Here is a 12,041-nt window from a genome sequence, read left to right on the forward strand (position 1 = left end):
ATGCCTTTTTCCACTGGTTCTGGAGGGGGCATTGTGCCCAATGTGCTTCATCCTGGCAAGGGGGGGTTGAGTGATGCCTTCTTCCACTGGTTCTGGAGGGGGCTTTGTGCCCAGTGTGCTTCATCCTGGCAAGGAGGCGGTGAGTGGATGCCTTCTTCCACTGGTTCTGGAGGGCGCCTTGTGCCCAGTGTGCTTCATCCTGGCAAGATGGGGGTGAGTGGATGCCTTCCTCCACTGGTTCTGGAGGGGGCTTTGAGCCCAGTGATGCAGATCTTGGAGGGTGCAAGGTCACAGTCTCTCACCTGGGTATCACACCTACAGTTGTTTCAGGGGCCAGGACGCACTACAGCCCATGGAGGCACGACTACACACTGCCCGCCAGCGGTCATGGCTGCTCAGTGGTGGCAGTGGTGGTGCTGGTGGCGGTGCTGCCTGTGGTGGGGGTAGGCTACAGCTCTTCCCCTGCAGCCTCAGATGGCTGCCCACTGGGGCTGCTGCTGGCAGTGGTGGTGGCAGTGGTGCAGGTGACGGTGCTGGCGGCGGTGCTGGTCCTGACGGCTGGGCTGGTGGCTGGGTTGGTGGCAGTGCGGGGAGGCTCCAGCCTTTCCCCCGCATTCTCGGATGGCTGAAGTGCCATGGCTGGTGTTGTGTGCCCAGATGCTGCTCCAGCACCAGGCTCATTATCCATCCTGGCAGCGGCGTCTGTGCCTTTCTCATTGTCCTTGGCAGTTGGTGTTCCCTTCCTGTCCTCGGCAGCTGTTGTTCCCTTCCTGCCTTTGCCTGCTAGTGGTGCCTCCTTGCTTCTGCCAGACGGTGGTGTCTCCTTGCCTTAGCCAGCTGCTGGTGCCTCCTTGCCTTTGCCAGCTGGTGTGCCTCCTTGCTTTTGGTAGCTGGTGGTGCCTCCTTGCCTTTGCCAGCTGGTGCTCCTTTTTGGCCCTTGGCAGCGGGTTCTCCCTGTTGACCCTTGGCAGCTGGTACTGGCATGCTGGCTGTGTGGACGGGTGTCTTCTTGGAGCCTCTCACAACTGCAGTGGCTGCAGAAACAACAGTGGCCGTGGACTGGGTGGCTGAGGTGCTAGCCTGGGTCCTGACCACCCTGGTCTGAAGTGAAGGATGGGGGGGAGGGGCAGGGAATAGGTCAACAGTGGAGAAGAAAAGCAATTTAGGGAAACTGGGGCTGGAAGAGGGTGAAGGTTTGGGAGTAGAGGAAGAGGGAATGGTGGTAGGAGGTGTTTGTCTGCTGTGTTTGGGTGCAGGTGCATGGGCTGGATGCTGTCATGAGGTGGATGGCTGTTGGGTGTCTGAATGCTTGCGTTTGTGTACTTTGGAAGGAGGGGGCACAGACACAGTGGGATAGGACACAGGGGACTTGTGCATGGATGTGGGGGTGGTGACTGCCAGTGAGGGACGTGTAGTGATAGGCGCGATGCTGATGGAGGCAGTGGGTGTGGATGTAGTGCATGCAGGTGTGAGTGGAGATGAAACTGGGAGGGAGGTAGATGACGAGGAGGAGGGCGACACAGTGGAGGCAGTGGATGTTGGTGTGTCTGCATCTGGATGGTGCTTGTGTGAGTGCCTGTGCGAGGAAGTGTGGTGCTTGTGTTTGCCTGAGCCACTTTTGTGTGTTGATTTGAATGCATGCTGGTCTGAAGGTATGCTTGGGATAGGCTGGGGCTGAGGGGAATGGGACTGGGTAGAGGAAGTTGGAGGGGGGAGGCTAGAGACAGGGACAATGGCTGTCATCAGGGTGTTGGCCAGAGCCTGAAATGATCTCTGTTGGGTCGCTACGCCAGAGTGAATGCCCTCCAGCGATGCATTTGTTTGTTGCAAATGCCCTGCCAGACCCTGGATGGCATTCAGTATGGTTGACTGCCCAACAGAGCAATAGCCTCACTGAGGGCAGCAGGGCTGACTGGGTAAGGGCCTGAGGTGCCTGGGGCGAAGGAGATGCCCACCTTCGTGGGTGAGCGGACACGGGAAACACGCTGAGGGGCGCGCGGTGCTGGTACAGGGGTGGCGGCTGTACCTGTAGTTGGGATGGCCACAGAGGTGTCCGCCACTGCCAGAGAGCTTTCATCGGAGGAGGTGTCACTGTCTGAACTGTCCCCTCTCATCTCCGCCATGGTGCTCCCCTCGCTCTCCGTCCCACTGGTGGTTTCGGCCTCATGGGCCATGTGGGATGCAGCTCCCACGGACGCCTGTGCCTCTGCTCCTCCGCCGGATGATGCTAATGCACAGAAGGACAGAGTGAAAAAACAAAAACGGGGGGGGGAAGAGACGGGGGATATACTTGGTCAATGCCAGCAACAACACCACCATTAGCGTTCAAAACACACAGGGAACAGCCCTATGCACTAGGCCATGCACTACCAGTTACAATGCGAGACCCCAGGCCATGGAGTACAATGCCTAACGCCAATAGCAGCACACCTGAAACCCACAGGACCCTGCCCAGTAAGAGATGCCCACTAGCATATTTGGGGTTGGAGTGCATCAGACCCTGCCCATCATGGAACCTACCCTGCCATATTTGTCCTGGCCTAGGAGCACCCACAGACCCACATCCCCCCAGATAACACCTCAACATGTGCAATTTGCTGAATCTGCAACTGTACTCACCCCCTTGTGGCTGCTGTGATGCCTTCATGCGCCCATCCAACTCTGAATAGGCCACCGCCAGGATGCAGAACATCAGGGGGGTCATGGTGCGACATGCACCCCTTCCTCATTAGGAAGCCAGTTCCAGCTGGGCCTCCGCCGTCTTCATTGCCCAGCGGTGCAGGTCCTCCCACCTATTGCGTCAGTGGGTGCTCTGCCTGTCAAAGACCCCCAGGGTCTACACCTCCTTGGCGATGGCACGCCAAATACCCTTTTTCTGATGGGCGCTGACCTGCATGGAAAAGACTGCAGAAAAGTGAATTAGTCAACCGTCCGGACCGTCACACTCATGGCCCACCAGATCCCTCCCATCCCCTGATGCACATACATTGACCACCTTACATGCAGCACTCTGACCAGGACGCCTCTGCCCCCTTACATGTGGCTTACACACACAGCACTCCATACATTCCTGGCCCACGCATCATGCTCACAGTGTACTCACCTGTTTGTCTGGAGGACCGTAGAGTAACGTGTACTGGGGTAGGACCCCATCCACCAGTTTCTCCAACTCCTCCGCAGTGAAGGCAGGGGCCCTTTCCCAGACGCATGAGCTATTGTCGCTTCCAGACACAGGGCACAGCAGCACTTGCAGTGTAGGTCCTCTCCTGTTGAAGGTCAGGTAGCAAGTGAGTGAACAGATAGAAAATGGCGGTCAGGTCTGCGGCGGTGCGTACCATCACCACCGGCGTACATCACCATTGGCTTCTGGAACCCATAGGGCCCAAAAATAACCAATGAGGTGTTGCACGGCAGATGTCAACTGCCTCCCGCAACGGCGTACAACGCCAGCGGAATTACCTCATTTCCACTTGTCCCTCCACACAGGTCATCTGACTGCCATTTCAGGGGTGAACAGGCCCTGGCACCTAACTGCGTCACAGCTGACATAGGCACATTCACGGAACTACACGTTCACATACTGTTTCTGTCACAACATGCAAGACATTTTACTTTGAGGAAATGTATGAATATGACCATCTGATCACCGTTTTTCATCATAGAGTTCAACCACTGCGGATGAATAGGAGATGGAGACATCCCCCATGTACAGACTCCTGGTGGACCTGGCAACAATGGAGAACAGACACATTATCCTCACCTACAGACTTGATAGGGCCACAATCCAAGAGATGTGTGCCCAATTGGAGCCAGACCTCTTCTCAGCTATCCGTCATACCACTGGGATACCTCCTCTTGTTCAAGGCCTATCTGTGCTCCATTTCTTGGCAAGTGGCTCCTTCCAAGAGACAGTGGCCATAGCAGCAGGGATGTCACAGCCTATGTTCTCAAACGTGCTGACCAGAGTGTTGTCTGCCCTGATGAAACACATGCACAGCTACATAGTTTTCCCCCAGGTGGAGGATTTGGCCACAGTGAAGGCTGACTTCTATGCACTGGTACATATCCCCAACATAATTGGTGCTATTGATGGTACACATATTGCCTTTGTCCCCCCCCTTGGAGGAATGAACAGGTGTTCAGAAATCAAAAAAGCTTTCACTCTATGAATGTGCAGATAGTGTGCCTGGTGGACCAGTACATCTCCCATGTGAATGCAAAGTATCCTGTGTCTGTGCATGATGCCTATATCCTGAGGAATAGCAGCATCCCATATGTGATGACTCAACTCCAGAGCCACTGGGTGTGGCTAATAGGTGAGCCCATGGTCCCCACCCAGTGGATGTTGGTATGTGGGTGTGGGGTTGGCCCTAAGGGTGAGTGTCTGGATTAATGGTATCCCTCGGTATTTGCAGGTGGCTGGTTACCCCAACCTCTCATGGCTACTGACCCCAGTGAGGATTGCCAGGATAAGGGCAGAGGAACGTTAAAATGAGGCACATGGGCAAACAAGGAGGATCATTGAGCGAACCTTTGGCCTCCTGAAGGCCAGGTTCAGGTGCCTCTATCTGACAGGTGGATCCCTGTGCTACTCACCCAAGAAGGTCTGCCAAATCATCGTTGCATGTTGCATGTTGCATGTTGCACAACCTGGCCTTGAGACACCAGGTGCCTTTTCTGCAGGAGGATGAGGCTGGAGATGGTCGTGTGGCAGCGGTGGAGCCTGTGGACAGTGATGAAGAGGAGGCATAGGAAGAGGATGTGGACAACAGAACAACTATAATACAACAGTTCTTCCAGTGACAAACAGGTAAGACACTGTAATCTCACCTTCCATTGCTGTTTTGTGGAGTGAATTATTTTCTGCCTGGCTGCTGTTCTCACTACACAGCTCACTTATTGTACCGTTTGATATGTCTATTTGCAGTTATTTGTGCCCTCCAGTGGCTCCTGGTGTATTGACTGCAGCACATTACAGGTCATAACTATGTTTACATCACTGTACTGTCTATTTGCAATGTCTACAGATTGTTCAACAACTACATCCTAAAATCATTTGACATACTACATACATGTTTATTCCAAGGGAGTTTATTTCAGTGCTGAGAAGTAAATGGGGATGTGCAATGGGCTTGGGTGATGGTGGATGATAGAGTACAATCTATTGGTATCACAGGTGCATTGTCCAAGGGGGCATAGGAAGTGGAGCAATGGCAGTTCAAGGTGGACAGGGTGACAGTGTGGTACACAAGAGTGACAATCAGGAGAGTCTTATTTCCTGGCGGGGGTCTTGGCAATGTTCTCTGGGTTCTGCCTAGATCACAGGGATCGTTTGCATGGTGGTTCTCTTTCTGCAGGCAATAGGGTGCTGGTAGCCTGTTGTTCCTGTGGCGGGGCCTCCTGTCCACTAACCTTGGTGGAGGTGAAGGGCTGTTCATCGGTGTGGTTAGTGTCAGGGGCCCGGTGGTGTGCCACTGCCTCCCTCATGGTGTTGGCCATGTCTGCCAGCACCCCTGCAATGGTGACCAGGGTGGTGTGGATGTCCCTCAGGTCCTCTCTGATCCCCAGGTACTGTCCCTCCTGCAGCCTCTGGGTCTCCTGCAACTTGGCCAGTCTCTGGCCCATGGTCTCCTGGGAATGGTGGTATGCTCCCAGGATGTTGGTGAGTGCCTCGTGGAGAGTCGGTTCCCTGGGCCTGTCCACCCCCTGTCGCACAGCAGTCCTTCCAGCTTCCCTGTTGTCCTGTGCCTCTGTCCCCTGAACCATGTGCCCACTGCCACTGAACCCAGGTGCCTGATCGTCCTGTGTTTGTGGGGTTGCCTAGGGTCCCTGTAGTGGTGGATACACTGCTGATTGATGTGTCCTGGGGACAGTGGGATGGGCTCCCTCTCTGTGGGTGCTGTGCTGGTGTTTCTTGAGGGGGAGGCTCTGTGATGGTATGGAGCTGTGCCTGGGTACCCGACTGTCCAGATATCACAGATGGGCCAGATTGGTCATCCATATCCAGGTGTGCAGTGCTGCTGTCATTACTGTGGGCCTCATCTGGGGGTGGACTGGATGGTGCTGGCACCTCCTCTCCGGTGACATTGTGTGGGGGTCCTGTGGGTATGTAAAGGCAGTGTTATTGATTCTGCGTGTGACATATGGTGCATGGGTGTGTTTCCCTCTATGGTTACCAAGGCAGCTTTGGCTTGTGTGAGTTGTGATTTGGTTGACTAAGTGATTGTCACTGCTGTGCATGCTGTGGTGATGGGTGTCCATGCAGGTCTGTGATGGGTGTCCATGCATTGGTGTTACATGCAGGGCTTGGTATTGGGATGAGTAGGTTGTGATGGTGGGGTATGTGGGAGGTGGCGGAGTGATGGGAGTGAGGTGAGGGTGGGTGTTTGTGATGGCATGCAGGATAGGGGGGTGAACGTAGTAAAGAGTTGACTTACCAGAGTCCAGTCCTCCTGCTACTCCTGCCAGGCCCTCAGGATGCATGATCGCTAAGACTTGCTCCTCCAATGTTGTTAGTTGTGGGGGAGGAGGTGGGGGTCCACCGCCAGTCCTCTGTACAGCTATCTGGTGTTTTGCAACCACGGAACGCACCTTCCCCCGTAGTTCGTTCCACCTCTTCCTGATGTCATCCCTGGTTCTTAGGTGCTGTCCCACGAAGTTGACCCTGTCCACGACTCTCCGCCATAGCTCCATCTTCCTTGCAATGGATGTCTGTTGCACCTGTGATCCGAATAGCTGTGGCTCTACCCGGATGATTTCCTCCACCATGACCCTTAGCTCTTCTTCTGAGAACCTGGGGTGTCTTTGTGGTGCCATGGGTGTGGTGTGTGTGAGTGTGTGTGGTGTGATGTCTTGAGGTGTGTGCTGTGAGGTGCGTGGATGGTGTATGGGTGATGGTGTTCTGTGGCTCTGGTTTTGTGGGTGCTCCTGGCATGTCTCTCTCTCTGTTGTAAATTGTTAGTTTTGGTAAAGGGTTGTGGGGAATGTGGGTGTGTGTTTTATAGTGGTGTAGGTGTGTGGGTTTGGTGTGTGTATGAGTGTCAGGTGTGTGTAGTTTGAATTGTCCAATGTAGTGTTGTTTTGTTTGTGTGTGTGTATTTTGAGCGCAGCTGTATGTACCGCCAATGGTTTACCGTGGTTGAATGTCTGCCGCAGTGATTAGTGGGTCATAACACTGTGGGTGTATTTCTGTTGGCTGAACGGTGTGGGTTTTGGTTCCGCCAGTTTATAACTGAAATTTGGGCTGGCGGACTTGTGTGTGTGTCTGTATAGTGGCGGATTTCTATGTGTGGGTCATAATACGCGTAGCGGTATACCACCACAGCATGTTGGCGGCAGTCAGCATGGCAGTAAGCGGGACTTACCGCCAATGTCATAATGAGGGCCTATGTGTGCAAAGCATTCAAATATCACAAAACAATAATAAAAAAGAACACAGGAAACAGTTAAAAAAAATCCAGAACTAATTTAAAAAATAGGTAATATTTTTATCTTTAATTTGACACCAAAACAAATTCAATCGGATGAGGGGAACCAGAGATATAAATTTTTAAGAAATTAAAGTTGTTTTGGTCATAGAAACTAAAAGCACCACTCAGGATATCTGGTCACACCTCAACTGGGACAAAGTCAAAGTTTAAGACTGATCGTGATGGAACCCTGCACGGCTACAGCAAGTGAGAGCCTTGGAGTCCCTTTAGACTTAGGGCCTCATTACGAGTCTGGCAGTTCATGGACCGCCAGACTCGCAGTGGCGCTTGGAGTGCTGTCGAAAGGGGTGGTCCGACCGCCATATTATGACTGTGGCAGAGGTGCCACGGTTTGACTGCTGCTATCAGCAGGTTGCCGTCAGCTGATGGCCTGGCTGTACCAGAATATTCAATCCTCCAGGGCAGGGCTGCAAGCAGATGCTAAGGCTAGTGGAAAGGGGGTGGCAGTAGCCCCATGGGGGCCCCTGCACTGCCCATGCATTTCACATGGGCAGTGCAGGGGCCCCCAAGGACAGCCTCATCACGCTTTACACTTCCCGAATTACGGTGAATGAAAAGCGTGACGGGTGCTGTCATATCCGAAGCACCGCACCATTGCCTCAGGCTTTATTACAAGCCGGTGTCAATGTTGTGGTGTGTTTCCTGCTGGGCCGGCAGGCGGAAACGTTGTTTCCGCCCACCTGCCCGCCCAGCAGGAAACTCGTGATAGGTAACACAGAGGGATGGCCGCATATGTGGTTATCCCACCGCTGGACTTTGGCGGGCAGCCTCCGCCACCTGCCAAAGTCATAATGAGGGCCTCAGTATTTTTCTTGAAGATTTTTCTCACCGGGATGAAGCCACCAATCCGATCCGACTTCCCTGGGGCCCTCTTCAGATACACGTTGCAGGAGACCTCGTTGAAGAATTCTACCTTCAGACTAGATGATTTTTCAGGACGGAAATCTTCATCTGGGCTGAAGATGAATTTGGCTCTGAAGTCCCTGGAGCCCTCATCAGATACACTGCATGGGAAGTCCCGGTTAACTTTTTACATTCTGACTTTGTCACTTTTTTTGAGCTTTTTCTCTCCGACGTCCACAGCAAGCTGATCTCGAGTCAACGTAATCGGATTGCCTTTCCAGGAGCCCCCGGTAAAACCCTGGAAGTCTGGGGCTCCGGAGCTTTTCAGGTGGACAAACCTGCAAGTCAGACTGGGTCACGGTTGTGTAAACTGGCTTGACACACGGCCTCAGTTCGGTCCCTTTATGGAGCTTTTTTCCAAAAGTTCTCCAAACTACTGAATCTTCTTCCACAAGGTCTTTGAAGGTTCTTTAAGAGCCCACAGCTCACCCCAAGGTTCCAGAAGCTCTGAGTTGCTCCTTGATGGTTAGGACTCCCCGAATGCACCTGGCTCAAACTCCAAAATGACCACTGGACAGTGGTCAGCTAATCTGTGTCTTCAGGATTTGATGCAGGGGACTGTGGTTAGCTATTTTTCACCTGTAGCAAACAGGGAGTCCCTTCTTGAACCAGTTGAAGCCAGGCAAAGTCCTTTTTGTGGTGAAGCCCAAGTGTGCAGCTGGTGCAGTCCTTCAGTTTGCAGTGTCCAGGTGCAGCTCAGTGGTCCAGAAGGGCAGTCCTTCTTCTGTCTTGTTTCTTGTAAGGATCTGAGGTGTAGGTGCAGCTCTGCCATATTTATCCTTGTTCCTGGGATAAAGAGCGTGGGGGCGACTGTCCAAACACAGGCAGGCCATCACCCTCTCAGATGACCACTTCCTGGGAAGTGTGGCAAAAATCAATCCCAGGGAGCAACATTATTTAAAAATCCAAAACGGAAGAAACAAAATTTGGGATGTTAGGTCTAGCTGAGTCCACCCACTGGTGTGGCTAGAAATCCTTAACATACCCCTCTCCTGCCCTCTTCTAATCTAATCAAGAGGGCACCTCGTTGTCTAAGTTTGCAGGAAGTGGGGGAGGTCTTGAGCGGGACCAAATGTCTTCCCCTACTTTGAAGACCAGTTTGGCTGCTCTACCCCATCCTGTTTTCATCATCTGCTGAGGCAGATCTCCTCCCCCAGGCACTGGCTTTGTCTTCAGCCCAGGCCACTTCATACCTCATCCAGGCAGCCTCGCCAGGCTGCCAGAGGCTGTCCAATCAGAGAAGGGCAAGAGCTGAAGTTGGCAACTTTCAGGTAGAGTTCTAAAACTATTTCCCTGAACTAGTTATAATAAATCCAACAATAGCAAGTTGTTGGATTTATGATAACAATACGTGTTATACCAAACATTATATATTTGGCTCCTTCTGAGACTTTGTTAATTTAAAATAAAGTCTCCCAATTTTAGCCTATGGACCCCATTCACTACAGTGATGGAAAATCATATTTGGCAATTTTTCCTCACCAGGATTCATAAAAACACTTTTTATAATGTCCCAGCATATGGTTACATAGAGCCTAGCCCTACGGGCACATAGGGGACACCTTAGGGATGACATATATGTAAAATTAGGTAGTTTAATACTTTGGAAATACTTTTAATTCCAAAGTCAAATTTGCATGTAACTTCAGTTTAAAAGCAGCAGGCAAAGCATGCCTGCCTTTAAAATGACACAGGGTACCCCCGCAGTGCACCTATGTGTTCAATACCTATGCCGGTGTCCCTAAACCTACATGGCCCACCATGTACTAGGGACTTATAGGTAGGTGGATACTGCCAATTATAATTAGCATAATTTGCATTTCCACTTTACACAGAGCATTGATCCTGACACTGGTTAGCAGTACCCAAGGCACAGCCAAGAGTCAGTAACCACAAGATCTGCCCAAAAAGTTTGGGGATGACCAGTGCAAAAAAGAAGACTTTCCTATAGCCCTAGTCTAGCACGACCTCAAGTGACTTTTTAGTGCTATTGACTTTAAAGGACTACCTTGCCCTTTATTCTTTAAAAATTCACATCTCAAAATTTACTTATTGGATTTTTGTCATTTTTGTCTTGTTTTACTCTGATAAATATTCTTTATTTTTATAAACGGAGATGTAGTCTTTTTGTTGTGTTTTTCACTGTGGTATTGTAATTAACTGTTGTACAAATACTTTACACATTGCCTTTTAAGTTATGCCTGACTGCTCTGTACCAAGCTACCAGACAATGAGCACAAGTTAATTTAGGGTGTGCATCTAACTTTCCCTGAGTAGGACTGTGGTCCCTATTTTGACAGGGTGCATACCTCTGCTAACTGGAGACCCAATTTCTAACATAGAGCACTACCTTAGCTGGTAATTCCATTCATCCACCATGTCAAAATATCACAATTCTGACCAGTGTATATTAGATCCTATTACCGGACATACATCCCCTCAAGAGCTCAGCTCAAATGGAAATGGGAATCTGCCTTTCACCCTGTTATTATCCTGCAATGTAGCTGGTCTGTGAGGGAAAATTAACAACGTCGACGGGGGACTTTTTCCTATTCAATACTATAAAGCAGTTTTTTCGCGAGACCTTGGCACTTGAAAAAGACTACACCATATACAGCTTAGAAGGAGTACCATTTAGAACTTGCCGAGCTTTAGGAGGCCTCCTAATATAGATCAGGAACATGCCTAATGTATTTATTACAAAAACTAGCGATAGACAGCAAATACATCTTTGATCCATCTATAAGGGGAGACAATGGTAGTAATGGGGAGTATTAAAATGTGTACAACTGCATAGTACAGAAGAGCAAAGAATCCACTATGCTTACTTTATTTGTCGTTCATTTTTATCACAGGATTTTAACAGCATTTTTAAGCCACCTGACAGTGTAGCTTTGGCTATTGAGCTAGAAAATGTAGCCAGAGGTATAATGACCCTAGAGAGAAAACTTTTACCATCCCGAGCATCTTCTACCATGCAGTTATTGTCATTCACACTGACCTATGGCATGCAAGCCTGTAATGGGAGGTTTGCCTCCGAGAGACACTCTGCTCCCAAATAATTTATAATAGTTTAAATATTATTTTTGATCCATTTACAAAGTACTCCTATGAAACAGTACCCCTATTAGATCTACATGATGTTCTGTTTAAGGCCCTGTACTACCTTTGCACAAAGGAACTTACACACAAAAAACGGCCAGTTTATCAGCCACCTGTCTGGTATTCAAATGAGTATTGCACAGTCAAGGGGCTACTAATCGAGGCTGCAAAGCATGGAGCTCGTGAGGCAATTAGTGTAGTGCACAAAATATACACGGATCACAGCATCTACCAAACAGAGATGGGTTGATACAAACTGGGCAGCCCTAGTCGAGGCATGAAAAAACAAGGACTCTCAGAACTTTTGGCAAAACCCACAGTCCCATAGAACTGTCTGTGCAGCCACAACAGTGGGTGGACTATTTCATGGAAATGTATGCAGCAACATACAAGAATATCCAACACTTTGGCCTTTGGGTAAACTGATGATAATGACCCTATTCACTTTACATTGGATGAAACCCTGAGTGCCATCCAGTCTCTGCAACCCGACAAGGCCCCGGGCCCAGATAACGTTTCAGGCAATCTGTTTATCTCTGAGCCTGC

Source organism: Pleurodeles waltl, chromosome 6 (genome assembly GCF_031143425.1).
Source record: "Pleurodeles waltl isolate 20211129_DDA chromosome 6, aPleWal1.hap1.20221129, whole genome shotgun sequence".
Lineage (NCBI taxonomy): Eukaryota > Metazoa > Chordata > Amphibia > Caudata > Salamandridae > Pleurodeles > Pleurodeles waltl.